We start from the raw sequence: 22035 nt of genomic DNA, 5'->3' as shown, positions 1-22035 counted from the left end.
CGGTCACCAGCTCCCCGAGTTTACTCAGACTTATGTGCATCGAGTTGGTGATGCCATCCAACCATCTCATACTCTGTCGTCCCCTTCTCCTCCTGCCCTCAATCTTTCCCAGCATCAGGGTCTTTTCCAAGGAGTCAGTTCTTTGCATCAGGTGGCCAAAGTATTGGAGTTTCAGCTTCAGCATCAATCCTTCCAATGAACACCCAGGACTGATCTCCTTTAGGATGGACTAGTTGGATCTCCTTGCAGTCCAAGGGACTCTCCAGAGTCTGCTCCAACACCACAGTTCAAAAGCATCAATTCTTCAGCGCTCAGCTTTCTTTATAGTCCAACTCTCACATTCACACATGACTACTGGAAAAACCATAGTTTTGACTAGATGGACCTTTGTTGGCAAAGTGATGTCTCTGCTTTTTAATATGCTCATAACTTTTCTTCCAAGGAGTAAGTGTCTTTTAATTTCATGGCTGCAGTCACCATCTGCAGTGATTTTGGAGGCCCCCCAAAAATAGTTTGTTACTGTTTCCACTGTTTCCCCAACTATTTGCCATGAAGTTATGGGACCAGACCATGAAGTGAGTTGGACTCTAAAGAAAGCTGAGCACCAAAGAATTGATGCTTTTGAACTGTGGTGGTGAAGAAGACTCTTGAGAGTCCCTTGGCCTGCAAGGAGTTCCAACCAGTCCATCCTAAAGAAAATCAGTTCTGAATACTCATTGGAAGGACTGAGGCTGAAACTGAAACTCCAATACTTTAGCCACCTGATGGGAAGAACTGACTCATTTGAAAAGACCGTGATGCTGGGAAAGATTGAAGACGGCAGGAGAAGGAGACAACAGAGGATGAGATGGTTGGATGGCATCACTGACTCAATAGATATGAGTTTGAGTAAACTCCAGGAGTTGGTGATAGACAGGGAGGCCTGGCATGCTGCAGCCCATGGGGTTGCAAAGAGTCGGACATGACTGAGCTACTGAACTGAACTGAACTGAACTGATGGGACCAGATGCCATGATCTTAGTTTTCTGATTGTTGAGTTTTAAGCCAACTTTTTCACTCTCCTCTTTCACTTTCATCAAGAGGCTATTAGTTCTTTGCTTTCTGCCATAAGGGTAATGTCATCTTCATATCTGAGGTTATTGATATTTCTCCCGGTAATCTTGATTCCAGCTTGTGCTTAAACCATCCCAGCATTTCTCATGATGTACTCTGCATATAAGTTAAATAAGAAGGGTGACAACATACAGCTTTGACGTATTCCTTTCTCTATTTGGAACCAGTCTGTTGCTCCATGTCCAGTTCTAACTGTGGAAATGCACAAAAATATACAGCTTCAAATACTTGTTTTAGGAAAGAAGAGACTGAAAATTCTACATTAGACATTGATATTAAGAGACTAACAGAAAACTAGCAAAAAATAGACCAAAGTAAGTAAGAAGAAATGAAATGATCAACATAATAGGAAAATCTAATGAAATACAATGTATATAATAAAAAGTTATATAAAATGAATAATTCATTCTTTGAAATCTATAATAAATTTGACAGACTTCTGCTAAAATATGCCACAACAAAAATGAAATAAGGCACAAATATTAGGAATGGAAAAAAATCCACATAGTTATGAAGGCATCAGATATTAAAAAGATATTATGACTAATATCCTTTATTAGTCATAGGAATAAAAATGTAGATGAAACTGACAAGTTTTAGAAAATTTCATTTTGCCAAAATTTACTCAAAAATAAACAGAAACTACCTCCCCCCCAAAATCTTAGAAACATTAAGGAATATAAACTAATTATTTAATTCATTAGACAACTTTCATGTCCCTATCAATGCCCCACTTGACCAGAAATAAAGTATATCAAGTCAGTCAATCTTCAAATGCCAAGCCAACACTGGGCCTTCCCATCCTAAACAAGAATGACTATGTGGCCCTAGACAATCAGATATTTTCTATTCCTCTCATTGTTATTCTTTATTCTTTATTCTATAAAAGCCTCCTGCTTTCTACCTTATTTTGCAGTTCTCTGAAAGGAGTCGTTCTGCTTCATGACGCGGTAAATGTTTGTATCACCTAATTTGTTTTCTTTAACCATTTTTTTTTAGCAAAAGGAAAGCCTTGAAAACCAATGGAGATCAAAAAAGAATCACAAACAGAATTGGGGACACAAATGATGACTGACTTCTCATCAAAAAGTAATGAAGGTCCAAAGGGAATGGAGTAATACCTCTGTAGTACTGAAAGAAATAAAAACTGTCAAGCCAGACATTTATCCTTTAAGGAGGGTAACATGAAGACTTTTAAGACAATTCATCACCAGAGACCTGTACTACAAGAAACGATAAAGGAAATCATCAAAAGACAAAGTAAACTTCAAGAAGAGAAATATTACTAATGATTAAGAAGTTAATTTCTCAGTAAGTAATGTTAGCTCTTGATATTCCTAAATGTATACAAACCTAACTGAGCTTCAGAATAACCAAAGCACTACCTACCAAAACTGAAGGAAGAAACAAACAAATCCATAATCATAGTTACATCTTTTAACACCTACCTCTTTACAATAGATAGAAGAATTAAACCAAATAAATCAATAAGAATATAGAAGACGTGAACACTGGCAACCAACTGCAACATGTTTTCAAGAAATAGAACAGGTTGTACAATGAGAAGGATATTATATAAGATGTATTTTAAAGAACATTCCAAGAATTTAAAAACATGAGTTTCCAAATTGATAGGTTCTATCACTGGCCCAACACAGTGGGTGCAAAAACACCCTCACAACTCACATCATCATTAAACTTCAAAACTCTGCAAAGACATGTGTCCAAAAATTATCAGAGACAAAGCGAAGAACAAATAAAACCAAAATAAACATCATACCATAAATCAGAAATCTATTTAAATGTACAGTTTCAGACATGACACAGTAACTAGTATTGGACTTACGATCCCACTATAAGCAGTATAAAATTAAACAAAATATATGAAATCACTTTTTTCAGGGTGTGAGCAATAACTATATAAAGTAAGAATCCTTGAGAGAAGGGAAAAACCTGAGGTGAATCCCATTCCCGCTGGGGGCATTTTCTAACCCTACTATAGAGAAGTGGAGCCCCAATAGACCAGGGATCTTAGAAAAAGAGACTGGAGTTCATTGCTGCTGCAACAAATTACCATAAACTCAGTGGCTTAGAACAACATCCATTTATTATGTCATGGTTTCCATGAATCAGAAATCTGGAAACAGTGAGGATCTTAGCCAATTCCCTGCTTAGGCTATCACAAGACCAAATTCAAGGTGGTGGCAAGGGCAGGGTTCTTTTCTGTGGCTGAAAGAATGATCCTCCAAACTCATTTAGGCTGTTGGCAGAAATGAGTTTCTTGAGGTTAAAGAACCAAAGTTCCTATTTTCTTGCTGGCTGTGAGCCAGGAGCTTCTTCAAGCTCCTTAAAATCATCTGCATTCCCGGTCACATTGCCCCTTCCAGCTTAAAGGCCTGCAAGTATATGACAAGTACCTCTCACACTCAACTCTGACTTCACCTTCTGTCACACCTATTCAACTAAATAAATATTTATATTACGTATAACCATCTTCAAATAAGACACTGGTGAACTATACCCCATTTTCATTGAAGGAGAAACAAGAAATACTGGTGGAAAAAAGCTATATTATAATAAAAATAGCATGTGCATTAGCCATGGGTCTATCTGAAGTCTTTACATTAGAGGTACATGTGGTAGTTAAGTAACAGAAAACCCATGTATACACTGTGGGCTGCAAATAATCATGGGGTAAGCAAGAAAAACATTTTTTTTTATATTAACCAAGAAGAAAAATCCAGAGATACTCTTTCATGATATCATCAAATACCCAGGCTCCTTCTCTCTTTATGTTCTACTATCCTTTCAAGCACTTGCACCTCCCATCAAAGTTGCAAAATGACTGAAGCCTCAGAAATTAAGCCCAGGTTCACTGAAAAAATAAGGAAGTGAAAGACATCAGATGCATATGTTCCTTTTATCAAGAAAATAAGTATTAATATTTTCCAGAATCCCAACAGGAGTTCTGCTTTTATCTCATTAATAAAAAGTATGCCCAGTCCTAGCTGCAGTAGGGATGAAAATCAGGTACTAAGCTATATAAGAGGACAGAGGGAGAGGAGGGGAAAGGAAATTGGGAGCAAGTCATTCTGTTTTTTGGCCAACAGTGTCTGCTACCGGTAGAACACTTTCATCCACATCCCAAGCCTCAACCTCCACATATGGAAAATATCTTCCTTCGGTTGGGAAACTTAAATAGTAAGATATATGAAAGCATTTAGAATAATGTTTGGCACATTCAACAAATGATATTACTTTTCCCTCTATTCAAGACCAAAATTTCTCCTTCTTACTTATTAGCATGGATATCTAGCTGTAAATTATGTATTTCTCTTATTCTAACTTAAAAACTAAAGAACTTCTTCACATTTTGTTATAATTTGAAACCTGAACTAAATGAACTTCAATGGACAATTATAGCCTAGATTTCTGAGTTTCTAGAGTGGGTATATCTACTTATACTATGTGGTCTTAGATTTATTATATATTTTTTTATTTTTCTTTACTTTCCCTCAACACTCCCTCAGATCAATATGCTATTCTTAGATACCAAGTTAAGTACACATGTATTGGTTAATACATCTCAGCCATAAGTGACAGGAACCTAATTCAATCTGGCTTAAATGAGCTTAAAAATGGAGACTTAGGCCTGTGAGTCAAGTTCTGTTTCATAAATAAATTTGTTTCATTTCTTTATATTCTATATATAAGTGATATCATATGGTATTTAAAAAACATAACAAAACTCACAAACACACACAAAAAATTTATGGTTACCACAGGCAATAGTGGCAGAGGAGATAAATTAGGAGTTTGGGATTAACAGATACACACTACTATATATAAAACAGATAAACAACATGGACCTACTTATAGCACAGGGAGCTATATTAAATATCTTGTAATAACCTATAAAGGAAAATCACCTGAAAAAGAATATATATAACTGAATCGCTTTGCTATACATCTGAAACTAACACAACATTGTAAATTAACTATACTTCATTTAAAGGTTAAAATAAAAACAGAGACCTAATCACTCATGTAGCTTACAATTTCAAGGGAATAACAGCTTCAAATAATCTCATAGAATCTGTTCGTCTCTTGTCTCTAGTTTTCTCTGTTACTATCAGTCTCAACAGCCTCTCCATTCAGAAGGAGGGCAAGATGATTACTAGCCTCTATATGTAGGTCTACATCCTAAAAACACAGAAATCTCAGAACAATTTTCAGAATTAGACCAACTCAGAAAACGTGCCTTTAGGTTAAGATCACAGACTCTACAGGCAGAACAAGCAAATACAGTAGATTCCTATCATGACTCATGACTTAGCAATTGTATCTTTTTGATCAAGTCATTTAACTGAGCTGTAATCTTGTCACTTGACTTCCTGAATCAACTGGAGAATTAAATTATTGATATCATCTGTAAAATAGTATCTACTTCCTTACAGATTATACTTAATACATCTAAAGCCCTTAGTTCTTGGCATCAATAAGCACTATCTCAGCATCAGGGAGTGATGCTACATCTCTTAAACAACTCCTACCACTAGATGGATGAGGGCAAAACACCCTAAGGGATGTGTCCAACCTGGGGGAGGTATGGTTTCCCATGGACTCACAATTCAAAAGAAATGGTGTCCCCAAAGAAAAGTCTAAGTTCAATTATTAGAACAATGAAAAATAGATGCTCTTTAACCAAAAACGAAGAAATCCACTAACAGTCTAAAAAGTTCCTTTGTTGTTTTGAAAAAATTTACAGATCTTTGTATTAGCTTCAGTAATTGTTCCATAAAACATCTAATTTTGTATCTCCCTGTGAGTCTTGACAAGCACATATCTATCTACCTGTATTACACTAAAATATTAAGGGGCATCATTAAGGGACATTAGTCATTAAGGGAAACCAAGGAATGGGGCCATTTTAGATTCTTGAAAAGAGAGAATTTTGAAAAACATACTTTCAAGAAGCTGCTGAAAAATGTTGAACTTATTTAAATAATTCTGTTGAATTTAATATCACTACCATAACCTTAAGCTGACTCATTGGAAAAGACCCTGATGCTGGGAGGGATTGGGGGCAGGAGGAGAAGGGGACGACAGAGGATGGGATGGCTGGATGGCATCACTGACTCGATGGGCACGAGTTTGAGTAAACTCCGGGAGCTGGCCATGGACAGGGAGGCCTGGCATGCTGAGATTCACAGGGTCACAAAGAGTCAGACACGACTGAGCGACTGAACTGAACTGAACTGAACCATAAGCTTAAAACACACTGTACACCAAAAGCACAAAAGACAGTCTTCCTTTCATTCATAAATTGGAAAAGGCTTAAGCAATTTTCTGTAAAGCACTAGAATCCACATTTACATGCTGGTCCTGGACATTAGTATTGATGGGATTCATGCTGCACGCTTTTTAAATAGGCGACTGCAATTCCTCAGCTCTTAATTTGACTCCCCAGTGCTTCCTTCCACACCGCACCATACACACACACACACACACACACACACACACACACACACACACACACACCCTACACATGTCATCATGCACAGAGGATAAAATCTTTTTATTTTTTTAAAAAAACACATATGCATATGTATCAGTTCAGTTCAGTTGCTCAGTCGTGTCTGACTCTGCGACCCTATGGACTGCAGCACGCCAGGCTTCCCTGTCCATCACCAACTCCCGGAGCTTGCTCAAATTCATGCGCATCGAGTAGGTAATGCCATCCACCCATCTCATCCTCTGTCATCCCCTTCTCCTCCTGCCTTCAATCTTTCCCAGCATCAGGGTCTTTCCCACTGAGTCAGTTCTTCACATCAGGTGACCAAAGTATTAGAGTTTCAGCATCAGTCTTTCCAATGAATATTCAGGACTGATTTCCTTTAGGATTGACTGGTTTGATCTTCCAGTCCAAAGGACTCTCAAGAGTCTTCTCCAAGATCACAGTTCAAAAGTATCTATATTTCGGCTCTCAGCTTTCTTTTTTTTTTTGAATGTTCAGTAATGTTTTATTAGTGTAAATGTGAAATGACCTAAAAGCCTGGTAAAGGAATATTGTAGAATATTGTACACAAAATTAAGAGAATATCCATAGGAAAATGTTGATTATCTGCTCACAGTGAGTCCAAAATTGTATATAGAACATGATTCCAAATCTGTGAATCATTAGCTACACCTCCTATATGTGAAGAGAAATAGTACCAAATGGCTCTCAGCTTTCTTTATAGTCCAACCCTCACATCCATACGTGACTAGTGGAAAAAACATAGCTTTGACTAGAAAGACCTTTGCTGGCAAAGTAATGTCTCTGCTTTTCAGTACGCTGACTAGGTTGGTCATAGCTTTTCTTCCAAGGAGCAAGCATCTTTTAATTTCTTGGCTTCAGTCAGCATCTGCAGTGATTTTGGAGCCCAAAACAGTCTCTCACTGTTTCCACTGTTTCCCCATCTATTTCCCATGAAGTGATGGGACCAGATGCCATGATCTTAGTTTTCTGAATGTTGAGCTTTAAGTCAGCTTTTTCACTCTCCTCTTTCACTTTCATCAAGAGGCTTTTTAGTTCCTCTTCACTTTCTGCCATAAGGGTGGTGTCATCTGCATATCTGAGGTTATTGATATTTTTGCCAGCAATCTTCATTCCAGATGTGCTTTATCCAGGCGGGCATTTCACATGCTGTACTCTGCATATACGTTAAATAAGCAGGGTGACAAATGGCAAACCACTTCAGTATTCTTGCCTTCAGAACCCCATGAACAGTATGAAAAGGCAAAAAGGTAGGACACTGAAAGATAAACTCCTTAGGTAGGTAGGTGCCCAATATGCTACCGGAGAGCAGTGGAGAAATAACTCCAGAAAGAATGAAGATATGGAGCCAAAGCAAAAACAACACCCAGTTGTGGATGTGACTGATGATGGAAGTAAAGTTCGATGTTGTAAAGAACAATATTGCAAAGGAACCTAGAATGTTAGATCCATGAATCAAGGTAAGTTGGAAGTGGTCACACAGGAGATGGCAAGGGTGAACATTGACATTTTAGAATCAGTGAACTAAAATGGACTGGAATGGGTGAATTTAACTCAGATAACCATTATATCTACTACTGTGGGCAAGAATCCCTTAGAAGAAATGGAGTAGCCCTCATAGTCAACAAAACAGTCCAAAATGCAGTACTTGGATGCAGTCTCAAAAATGACAGAATGATCTCTGTTTCCAAGGCAAATCATTCAGTATCACAGTAATCCAAGTCTATGTCCCAACCAGTAATACTGAAGAAGTTGAATGGTTCTATGAAGACCTACCAGACCTTCTAGAACTAACACCCAAAAAAGATGTCTTTTTTATTATAGGGGACTAGAATGCAAAAGTGGGAACTCAAGAGATACCTGGAGTAACAGGCAAATTTGGCCTTGGAGTACAGAATGAAGCACAGCAAAGGCTAACAGAGTTTTGCCAAGAGAACACACTGGTCATAGCAAATACCCTCTTTCGACAACACAAGAGAAGACTCTACACATGTACGTCACCAGATTGTCAATACTGAAATCAGGTTGATTAAATTCTTTGCAGCCAAAGATGGAGAAGCTCTATATAGTCAGCAAAAACAAGACCCGGAGCTGACTATGGCTCAGATCATGAACTCCTTGTTGCCAAATTCAGACTTAAATTGAAGAAAGTAGGGAAAACCAAAAGACCATTCAGGTATGACCTAAATCAAATCTCTTACGATTGTACAGTGGAAGTGAGAAATAGGTTTAAGGGATTATATCTGATAGACAGAGTTCCTGAAGAAGTATGGATGGAGGTTCATGACATTGTATTTGAGGCAGTGATCAAGATAATCCACAAGAAAAAGAAATGCAAAAAGGCAAAATAGTGTTCTTATGAGGCCTTACAAACAGCTGAGAAAAGAAGAGAAGCAAAAGGCAAAGAAGAAAAGGAAAGATATACCCATTTGAATGCAGAGTTCCAAAGAATAGCAAGGAGAGATAAGAAAGCCTTCCTCAGTGATCAATGCAAGGAATGGAGGAAAACAATACAATGGGAAAGATTAGTCATCTCTTCAAGAAAATTAGAGATACCAAAGGAATATTTCATGCAAAGATAGGCACAATAAAGGACAGAAATGGTATGGACCTAACAGAAGCAGAAAATATTAAGAAGAGATGGCAAGAACACACAGAAGAACTATACAAAAAAGATCATCATGACCCAGATAATCACGATGGTGTGATCACTGACCTAGAGCCAGGCATGCTAGAATGTGAAGTCAAGTGGGCCTTAGGAAGCATCACTACGAACAAACCTAGTGGAGGTGATGGAATTCCAGTGGAGCTATTTCAAATTCTAAAAGATGATGCTGTGAAAGTGCTGCACTCAAATGTCAGCAAATTTGGAAAACTCAGCAGTGGCCACAGGACTGGAAAAGGCCAGTTTTCATTCTAATCCCAAAGAAAGGCAATGCCAAAGAATATCAAAACTACCACACAACTGCACTCATCTCACACACTAGCAAAGTAATGCTCAAGATTCTCCAAGCAAGGCTTCAATAGTACATGAACCATGAATTTCCAGATGTTCAGGCTGGTTTTAGAAAAGGCAGAGGAACCAGAGATCAAATTGCCAAAATCTGTTGGATCACTGAAAAAGCAAGAGAGTTCCAGAAAAACATCTACTTCTGCTTTATTGACTATGCCAAAGTCTTTGTGTGGATCACAACACACTGTGGAAAATTCTTTAAAGAGATGGGAATACCGGACCACCTGACCTGCCTCTTGAGAAATCCATATGCAGGTCAAGAAACAACAGTTAGAACCGGATGTGGAACAGAAGACTGGTTCCAAGTTGGAGAAGAGGAACATCAAGTCTATATGCGTATGTATACATGACAGCAAATACCCAATAACTATTTAAGATGAATACTCTTGGTTATTGCATGGGCTCTATGATCTGTGATGTTTGTGACTGGTGAATATGTCAGAGAGAGATTTCTATCAGGGCTTCACTGGATGCTCATGCTTTTTTGGGGGTATGATATAGAGAGGCTCTATGCATAGTATATGGTGTGGGTTGGCAGTATTTTCCTTAAGGTAGAAGAATTGTATTATAGTAAGCTATCTGAAAAGTATAGGCGTGGCATATGAGCAGTGTTTAAAGGAGGTAGGTTTGTGTGTGGGTATGATAATCAAAATACTAAATATAACCCATTTCCTGACCAATCAGAATGAGCCACTGACAAACTAAATCACACTGGTTAAGTATCAATCATGTGTGTGTGCACATTTCTCATGGTAGCCACACAATATGAATTCATCATAAGCGCTGGCATTTATTAAGAGTGTTCCACATGCTGGACTCTGTTATAACAAGGCTGCAGAAAAACAAGTAGCTGCTTTGGGGATGTATAGTCACATATGCTTATAAATATATATATATACATACATATATGTGTGTGTATATATATATATATATATATATCTGCACCCCAATCTGTTTTCCACTCACTCTGGCAAAAGGCCAGGTCAGTATGCAGTTCTATAATTCATAGGAAAGTCCCATAGTTAGCAAGTTCAGAAATACAGGCTTATTTATATTTTTCTCACTTGTTTTTGCTTGTATCTCCAAAACTAACATATTTGCCTAGGAAATCCCATGGACAGGCAAACAGATTTTATTTTTGGCCCTTTCCTTTTTACCTTGTCTGGCCAACACACATCAAATAACCAGTGTAAATAACCTTATATGTTTATTTCCATATTTTTCTATACATATATAATAGCAGCAAGCAGCTTTTTGACACTATGTATTTTTAATGTGAAAATTGTATTTTATATATATTTCTGCAACTTGCATTTCTCACATAACATTACATCAAGCAAATTTGTGCTGGCCACTAGGGAAAGCTCTAACCCACTCCTTATAATGGATATACAACATCCTGGGCAATGGAGGTACCACGGTTTATTCAATCTCCTCTTTAATCAGAATTAATTTCATTTTCAGTTTTTTGCCATTGTCAACTGTATAGCACTATACTCTTATCCACAAATCCTTATACGCTACTGTTATAATCTACTTAGAATAGATTCGATCTGGGTCAAAGTTTATGTATATACTTAAATTTTACAGGTCCGGCCAGGCTGCTGACTTAAATGACCATAATAATTCATATTTTTACTACAATTATATGAATGTACACTTTTTCCAGCATCCATGCCATCAGAAGGAATTATCACTAATTTAACTATCTGCCAATCTGATGGAGGTGAATTGAGAGCTCATTGTTACTTTAATTTTCATTTTTCTAATTGCAGTAAGACTGAGTTTGCCAGTCCTTGTCTTTTCTATGAATTGTTTTTGTATTCATTGCTCATCTTTCCACGGGATTATTTACCCTATTTTTTCACTCTTTTGTAGGAACAGTTAGTATTTCATTGAAATTGTCCATTCATCTTTCATATATTATGCAAATTTATTTACTAATTTATTAAGTTGTAATCTTATTTACAATGTCTTTGGCTTACCAAAAAAATGCACAATGTGTATAGTCACATATATATATTTTTTTCTTTATAGCTTCTGAGTTGCTAGATTTTGTAATAGATCTCCCCAAACATTCAACTACAACATAATACATTTTCACTTTTCCTCAATTAAGCAACCAAACTAGACTCTAAATATGCTTCCCTCACCCTTATCATTTCAAATATTTCATATAGAGAAATTTAGCCCTGTGCCAACACTTAGCCATCTCACAAGATCAGAAAGCCCTGTATCTAAGCAGTCTTATGTAAGCACTCACTCAATAAATCGAGACTTTTACGTGGGAGTTAGTCTGCTACTCATGTAATATTTTCAACATATTATTTTATTTCTTATTGAATTTACATGTTGAAAATTACTATTGAGGACTTACCTTATAGTGAAAACTACTGTTGGGCAAAAAAATTCAGTATAAATTTTTGTCTAATAAATAAACCTTGGAAATTATTGATCATCAAGTTAAATTGTTTTCTATTATATTAAAATATTCTAAAGTATCTTTTCAAATTGTAGTTAAAATAGCATATGACCAACTCAGCTTCTTAGAGGGGCCACATGAATGCCCATGGACATACCACTGCCTGAAAGGACTGGAAGTATGATGGAAAAGAAGTTGCAGAAGAAAGAGATAGTGAATTCAATCAAAAGTAAAATAGCCTGCTCTTTCAAACAAAAGTAAACAACCATCTGAATACATTGCAAGGGCATCTCCAAGGACCACATAAGTTTAAGCTTCACTGACTTCATAGTAAACCATACTTTGGTGCTCTACCATATGATTTCTTTCTAAAAATGTCTTCCAAGAGAATAGAAACGACTCCACCAGAATGACTAATTATATTAGAAGAATATTTCTGGAACAATCTCATGCTACCATGACCTCCTCTTCCTATGGGGTCCAGAAACCCCTGATCCATGTGTCTTCCTGCCCTAGATTTTTCCCTACAATCAATGTCTCAGGGTTTTTTCTCTTTACAGATCTCTCCATCTCAACACTGGCCATGGGAGCTGGACCATTCCATTTGGGTTTTTATGATATTGCTTTTCTCTTGAATGGTATAAGCTACACATCTTCAAACTTCCACCTGTGTAGAACAACAGATGTTTGGCATAAAACTGATTAGGTCCTAAAAGTGTAGATATGTCCAAAGATAGATGCATGTGTGTCCAAAAATAAGCAATTCAGGTGTGTCTAGAGGAAAATGAAACAAGCAAACTCAATCTTACATTACCTTTTTCCCCTTCGGAAGCTGACTCCACCTACTCAGGAATTAGCGCGAGCGTCTCCACAGGTCGGGGTCTTTCCTTGATGTCTATTGGCCCATCAGCTGGGCCAACATCTTGAACTTTTACTCTCCAAGTCTATTTTACTCTACTGACATGGTGAGTATATACTGGGAGCCTGCCTTGGCTAGGCATTCTACATGCTCCAGTGTTTTTCCAAGATGCAGTAGACCAGGCAACAATCTATACATCTGAAGCAAATCTTCATGGTCATTCATCTGTTGAGAGTGTGGTCATGGGGCTCTCTCTGCCTTATACAGCAAAATATTTGTGTTTTCCCCCACCCCACCCCACGCCCATCATCTGCGATCAGAACTTTGATTGCCCACAGTGACCTAATAGAGTGATAGATATCTGACCCTGGGAGGTTTAAGGGAAAAAAAATCAACCATCAGAAATATTTTTAGTCCAGTATTTAGGGATGTGCTGGTAAACTAGCTCTCTAGGGGGGAAAAAAGAAAAAAGGCCTAGTTTCTAGTTTTCCAACTTCTATGATGTTAGAAATCTTACCATTGATTATTTCAAGCTACCAATAATTTAGCAACCAGTACAAGACATTATGCTAATGAAATAAGCCAATCTCAGGACAAATATTGCATGTTTCCACTTATATGAGGTATCTAAAATAGTTAAACTCATAGAAACAGGGGGCAAAATAGTAGCTGCCAAGGCTGAGAGGTGATGAAAACAGGAAGTCGCTGTTCAAGAGGCATAAAGTTTCAGTGATGTAAGATAAGTAAGTTCTAGAATCTAGAGATCTACTGTACAACATTCTGCCTATAGTTAATAACACTTTCTATTTACTTAAAAAGTTAAGAGGGTTGATATCATATTAATTGTTACCACAATTTTTTTAAAATCCCAAATATTTAAAAATCAGCCTTCAGGAGACAGTATGAACTAAAACTAACCATAGCACACCATTGAAAATATGGTTTTAACACATAAAAAAATATATTATATATATATTATTTTCCAAATATACAGGCAACAATAATGAATATTATATATATATATATATATATAATCCTAAATCATGCTGTTAAATAAATCTTGGAAAGTGTAAAGATTTTTCTGGTAATTGTTGTTGTTTTTGCTAATTGTTGTTTTGCTAATAATTATTCATTATTGTTGCCTGTATATTTGAAAAAGAATATCTATAAATTGTTTGTGCTAAGATAGTGATACCTAGTCTTATATTTCACAATTTGATACATAACACAAAATTCATTCTTAACTCCTCTAAATGGCATAATATTTAACTTCACTCAGTTTCACAACAATAAACTATGTTTACATATATACTTCTACATGCCAATATGTTATTTGCATAGTTGTTTTAACATTTAGGGTAATTTCTCTTGGAAAATGTGTAAGCAATTAAATTCAATTTCAGTACCACATTTTACTACAGTTCAATAACTTTCATACGTTTTCCTTTATCCCAATAATATAAATTAAAGCAGAGCAACTGAACATGTGGTTCATTTTCATAAGCTAGATATCAGGGAACATTTTTGGGAATCTATTCTTAACTTTCAAATTTTTCAAATTTAGCACATTTTTATTTCTGGTAACTGGCAGCATGGAAAAAGGACTGAAATTCTGTTGACAAATGATTTACCCAGTGACTGTTTCATTAGGAATAAGTAAATTGCATCTTCCTATTTTTAATTATTAAACTTTATTTGATAGGGAACTCTAGGTTCACAGAAAAATTAGTGGAAACCACACAGACTTTCTAAATACTGCCCCCCCAACCCCGCACACACAACCTCTCCCAATATAAGAGCTTTTGATGTAATAGTACATTCGTTAAAATTGATGGAATTGTGTTGACAGGTTTATGGTTTTAAAAGTCTATTTTTTAACACTCTTTCAGAGCAGTGTTGAACTTATTGAGATAGAATTTTGATATATACCTTAAAAGGCCAAGTCTTTCTTTCAGCCTTCAACGTAAGCTGAGGCAAAGATGTACTCTAAAATGACATGTATAAGCTCATTTCTCCAGTGGGATAAAGACTTTCTTTACCACAACATAGGTAGATCATGAGTGTTATATTCAATAGCTAATTCATTGACAAAGGTGTTAAAATGTCTATGTCTTGAGCAACAGCAGTGTATACAGTTTAATAAAACACATATAGTGTTAATTACCATATCCATGATATGCTGTAATAACAATTTTCAGCATAGACTGAATGTCCAAAATTCATATGGTAAAAATCCTAACCCTTAATTTGATGATATGAGGCAGTAAGGAGTTTGGGGAATGATGAGTTCAGGAGAATGGGACCCTCATGAATAGAATCAATGGCCTTATAAAAGGGACTCCAGAGAACTCTCTCCTATTCTTTCTACCATGTGAAGATAAAGGAGAAATAGTTAAGTCTCCAAATCAGAAGAGGGATGCCACCAAAACCTAACTATGCTGGCACCCTAATCTTGAACTTTCAGCCTCCAGAACTGTGAGAAATAAAAGTCTATTGCTTATAAATCACATAGTTTACAGTAATTTGTTATAACACCCTAAACTGAGTACACCAACTAAAAGTCTAAAATTTCTTAAAAAGTTAAATATTTGACCAGCCATTCCACATCTTGGTATTTACTGAATAGACATGAAAGCAGAGGTCCACTCAAAGACATAGATGTTAATGCTTACACCAGTTTTACTGGAATAGCCAAAAGACTAGCAACAAACCAATTGTTGATCAGCAGGAGAGTGGATAGAACATACTGTCCATGCATACAATGAAACACTGTCCAATAAAAAGAAATGAATTCCTGATGCAATATGTATAAATTAGTGAAATGAGTCCAGAAGAGTATATACTATTTGATTTCATGTATATAAAATTATAGAAAATAAAAACTAATTTATAGTTACCTAAAGGAAATATAAAGTTGCCTGAAGACAGGCATGGAAGAAGGAACAAATTACAAATGGACACAAGAAAACTTCTCAGGTGATAGATATGTTCATTATCTTGGTTTCCAAGTTGGTTTCAATGGTGTATACATATGCCAAAATTTATCAAATTATGTAGTTAAAAATGTGAACTTTATTAAGCATCAATTATACCTCAATAAAGTTGTATAAAAAGTAAAAGTCTATTTTGTGTCAAGCCAAGTATTCAGCGAAGCTTAAAGGTATTAAAATAGTTAATATTAGAGTGTCCCAATAGAATAATGATATTGATTCATTATCTATGTATGCACAATATTTGCTACTAACTGATAACAGACATCTAACTTCTGATGGAGCTTTTAGAAAATATCAAAAACACTACACAAACTCTTTTTATGCAATTCACCTACATTACTATTATCAGACCTCACTTCTATCAGGTAAAGAGAAAGATTTGTTTATACATCTATACCCCCTAGATGAACTCATGTGCAGGTACTAGAGATGGGAGACATGACCCCTTAAACCACCACTCAGTCGCATATCTCCATATGCTCCCAATGTCCTCATTACTGAGAACCTTTACACTTCACCATAATTATGTATTGCTGCACAAGTAATCATTTGCCTTCCCTTACTCCAAACACAGCAAATTGACTCTTTTTTGTATTTTTTCAATTGTTATTTTGATTGTTTGGGAGAGATGCCTCCAATTTCCCTTTGTCTAAAATTATTAACTACTTCAATGTTTCAAAAGAAATATTTGAATGAATGAATATAAAAAAACCTCAAGTACTTTTACTACATAGGCTATTTGTCACTTAAGTTCTTGAATATTATTCAGCAATCTGGAATTTTCACAAATGAATTTCAACAATTTTATTTTATGTTTTTCAGCAAAATTACTACACGGTTATTTCTAAAATTATAGACACATCAAAGCTTATCTTTATCAGCTTTGAGCTATAAGACATTAATTTATTCTTTCCCAGAGAAAAAAGAAACATGTGCCGAGTAGAAGGTTGATATTCACCAATACATTGCTATGGATTATCATATTAGCACAATGATTAACAGTAATTAAGTTATTTGAGAAACTGACTGCAGTTATTTATTCTAAAATCAGCCTAGACCTAAGCTGTTAATTATTTCCACTATGCCTAACAGCAATTTCAAAAACTCTAACTGCAATTAAAGAGCATATGTAATGAACTTGCCAAGGAGGAACTTTTATGATGCATATTAAATGCAATGAAAATATGAGAGTTGGAAACTTAAAAAAATTAACACAGGGAACATTTCAAGTTAAGGGTCCCACACTATTGCTAATTTCCACATTGCACATTTGTCAGATTAGATGAAATAAGTATTGCTTAGCTATGCAGTAATTGAAGAACTTGATAGGAATGCATAAATCTGTGAAGGGCACAAAATGCAATAAAAACATTATTGCATATTATTGTGAAACGAGTTATAATTAGAAACATTAAACAGGCACTTATTACAAAAACTGATGAATGAGTGCAAAATCCAGACTTCTTTAAAGAGCTATCAGAAAATGCATTTTATTTCCAGGCTTCTAATAAGCCTAGAAACTGCATAGAACAGCATTGGGTTCAATGGGAAAGCAGAGGATTTGGCATCAGAAAATAGTGAAAGTCCCTCAGCCATGTCCAATTCTTTGTGACCCTATAGACTGTGAATTTTCCAGGCCAGAATACTGGAGTGAGTAGCCATTCCCTCCTCTAGGGGATCTTCCCAACCCAAGGATAGAACCCAGGTCTCCCACACTGCAGGCAGATTCTTTATCAGCTGAACACCAGGGAAGTCCCAAAATAGCCTAGAGTGCATAGTCTATTCCTTCTTCAGAGGATCTTTCTGACCCAGGACTCGAACCGGGGTCTTTTGCATTGCAGGCGGATTCTTTACCAGCTGAGCTACCAGCAAAGCCAAGAACACTGGAAATTCATACCTGACTCTATTGTTTACTTATTATATGAGGTTACACAAGTTATCTAGCCTCTCAGACTCTCAGTTCCTTCAATCATACATAGTAGAAATAATAATAATACCTACCTCCAGAGGATTGCCATTCAGATTGAATGAAATAATATGCATGTGAAGTACTTAACACAATGCGTGACAATAGATCTCAATAAACGGTACCTGCCTTATTGCTGGGTCATTTTCAAATTGCAGAAACAAACTTGAGCCAAATCAGAAGGAGGACTAGACTTTCAAGACCCATTTTATATTCTGTAACACTAAAATATTTAAATACAAGTGCTCAAATACAAAACTATGTCTATCATTTAAACTTAAGAAGAAAAATTATTATTTCTTATACTGTTTTTTAGTTCAATAGCAGGACATTTTGCACAAACTGAGTGCTTAGTCAATTTTGGTGAGTTGTTTCCAAACAAATCATAATTCATCAACTCTCTATAAGCAAATATTCTTCCATAGTTTAAAAAACTTTGTAAGAGAAAAATATGCATAGGCAAATACACAAGATCACATTTTACTGGAATGTTGTCTCAACAATTTACTGGAAATTCAGATAGGCTGGGAAATGCAACCTAAGCACAAAGACAGATTGGGAATTCTAAAAGTCTGTTCAAGTAGCAGTACATAGTTTTGATAATATATTAATAAAACATTGTTGATTCTTTCATTTTCTTCACTTTCACATCCAATCAGGTACAAGCTCATGAACACCTCAAATGCTCCCCACCACTCTTCAATTCCAGTGCCACTTCCCAAGCCAGGAGCCATGGCTTCTCACCCAGATTTCTATAGCAGCCTCTTAACCTAGACTTTCTTTCTGACCTTCTCTGTCTCATGCATCAACTTTACATGTGGCAGTTAGTATGATTTTTTTTTCTTTTAGTGTTCTTATTTTTAAAAAAATTTCATTGGGGTATAGTTGATTTATAATGTGTTAGTTTCAAGTGTACAGCGAAGTGAATCAGTTACACATATTCATATATCCACTCTTGTTTAGATTCTCTTTCCACATAGGTCATTACAGAGCACTGAGGAGAGTTCCCTGTGATCTTTCTAAAATGCATGTCGCTTCTCTCGCTAACACCCTAAGGGGCAACTACTTCCCTCAGCTAAAATTCCAAAGACATGAGTGTCGCATATAAAGTTCTCCTGGTGAGCTGCTCCGTACTTATGTCTTCAACCATATCTGTGACCACTCTCCCACCCCAACTCCCATCCCAAATACAAATCACACACCAGTTGGAATAAATAGTTTCAATTCCTCAAACACACCATTCTTTCTAACACACTCATTTTCTCCATCTGGAATACTCTTTTCTACAGCTGGTTAACGCTGACTCATTTTTTAGGTCTAGGCTTAGACGTCACTTCTTTAAAAAAAGAAAAAATATCTCCCCAGAGCCTCTCATTTTGGATTAGGTCCTCTCCTATACGTGATCATAGCAATCTAGTTTTTCATTTATTTAACCATTTATTCACTCAAGAAATGTTTGTTGGGTGTATACTACTTATAAGCTCTATTCTAGGCACTGGGATTTAGTATACAGGGCTTTATGCCCAAATTATCTAGAACTCATATCACAATGGAGTAGGCAGGACATTTTTAAGTAAACAATATTTACCAGCTGTTCATAAGTGCTTTGGAGAAAAAAGAAATCAGAATAAGGGACATAGGATGTACAAAGCTGAGGTGAGATGCCATGTGCTAACATGTCAAGGAAAACTTGGGAGAGAAGATGAAATGTGAACAGAGACGTGAAAGAGATGAAGGAGAAAGTACAGTGAATTTTGAGGAAAGAAGTTGCAGGCGATGCCTGTATGTGGTACGGGTCTCAGGTAGTGAACAGCTTGGTTGCCTGCCTTATTTGAGGAACAGCAAGGAAACTAGTGAGGATGGAGCAGGGTAAGGAAGGGAGAAGAAATGAGATCAGAGAAAGAATGGGGGGAGGGCAGATCATTTCAGTCCTTGGAAGCATCATAATACCTTTTAGATACTTCACCGCATGAAACGGAATACCCAAAAAGGGCTTGAGAAAAGCATAAGAGGAGCACCTCTTCTGATTTGCGTGGTACAAGTATAACACAGCATCATCAGCAGAGACGGGGAGATCTGTCAGGCTGTTGCGATACACATGGTGAGAGCTGATGTTGACTCCAAGGAGCAAGGAGTGGTCAGTGTTTGGATGTATTTTGAAAACAGGACCTGTTCTCTCGAAACATCCCACCCTCGCCTTCTCCCACAGAGTCCAAAAGTCTGTTCTGTACATCTGTGTCTCTTTTTCTGTTTTGCATATAGGGTTATCATTACCATCTTTCTAAATTCCATATATATGTGTTAGCACTGGGAAGACCCAGAGGCATCGGGTAGAGAGGGAGGTGGGAGGGGGGATCAGGATGGGGAATATATGTAGATCCATGACTGATTCATGTCAATGTATGACAAAAACCACTACAATATTGTAAAGTAATTAGCCTCCAACTAATAAAAATAAATGAAAAAAAATCAATTAGAATTATTTTTATGAGAACCCACAATGCTTTTTCTCCCAGAATTAAGGGTAAGAAGCAGTAAGGCTCTCTGTCTGGGACTAGTAATAATTCAGCTAATATAACAACAGAATGACAGCCAAAACCCCAGCAACAATGACCAGTTACCATAGAGCTGATGGGCTTCGCAGGTGGCTTGGTGGTGAAGTATCTGCCTACAATGCAGAGACTCGGGTTTGACTCCTGGGTTGGGAAGATCCCCTGAAGAAGGGATTGGCTACCCATTCCAGTATTCTTGTCTGGGAAATACCATGGACAGAGGTGCCAGGAAGCTATAGTCCATGAGGTCACAAATGAGTCAGACACGACTCAGCGACTGTACAACACCAACAGCAAAGAGCTGATATCTGTTTCCTGCTATGCTTGGCACTTTCCATCGCTGTCTCTACTTTTCAAAAAAATCTCTGACTCTAAATTATTAGGAAGTTGTGGTACATATACACCATGGAATATTACTCAGCTGTTAAAAAGAATTCATTTGAATCAGTTCTAATGAGATGGATGAAACTGGAGCCCATTATACAGAGTGAAGTAAGCCAGAAAGATAAAGAACATTACAGCATACTAACACATATATATGACCATTTAGAAAGATGGTAACGATAACCCTATATGCAAAACAGAAAAAGAGACACAGAAGTACAGAACAGACTTTTGAACTCTGTGGGAGAAGGTGAGGGTGGGATGTTTCAAAAGAACAGCATGTACACTATCTATGGTGAAACAGATCACCAGCCCAGGTGGGATGCATGAGACAAGTGCTCGGGCCTGGTGCACTGGGAAGACCCAGAGGAATCGGGTGGAGAGGGAGGTGGGAGGGGGGATCGGGATGGGGAATACGTGTAACTCTATGGCTGATTCATATCAATGTATGACAAAACCCACTGAAATGTTGTGAAGTAATTAGCCTCCAACTAATAAAAATAAATAAATAAATAAAATAAAAAAGATGAGGGAATTGAAATTCAGAAAGAATCTAACTTGGTGAATGCTTCCCAATTTAGAAAGATATACAGCTGGAGAATCACTCAGGACTGCTGGGTTCCAAAACAAACTCTCCAACACACTTTGCTGCTTCTCTACTACAAATGTTCTGCAATTTAGTAGGTTAAATCTATATACTTCTCAAAAAGCTCTCTGTTTCCCTTTAGATGTGATCCTACTATCCATATTCTCCTAAAAACAATTCTATCATTATTGCAGATGAATATTAAGCAAACATACCAGCCCCTAATTATAAGTATCTGTCCTTCCAGGTTTCCACTGGCTTGAAGAGCACAGACTGAAGGCAACTCTGCCTCATACTTAACCCAAACAAAACTGCGATGACTATAAAAGGTACATAAATCAGAATTCTTATTAGTATGCTATGTACCCTTTGGTTAACTATTCCGAATTTTTATTTCTTACATAATTGCACTCTGAGAATATGAAAATGTTAAACATTAACAAGCATCACATTGCTGTGACAATAAAAGACATTTTTTGATTTGGTGACAATGAGAGAAGATGCGAAGTGGGAAAAGGAAGGTCTGAGTGGAGTCATTTAAAGGCATACAAAATTTAAATGGCAGGGCCCTTTATAATCCTGCCAAAATGTAAATTCTTGAGTATATG

This window comes from Cervus canadensis, chromosome 4, assembly GCF_019320065.1.
Source record: "Cervus canadensis isolate Bull #8, Minnesota chromosome 4, ASM1932006v1, whole genome shotgun sequence".
Lineage (NCBI taxonomy): Eukaryota > Metazoa > Chordata > Mammalia > Artiodactyla > Cervidae > Cervus > Cervus canadensis.
Note: the sequence above shows the minus strand (reverse complement) of the source record.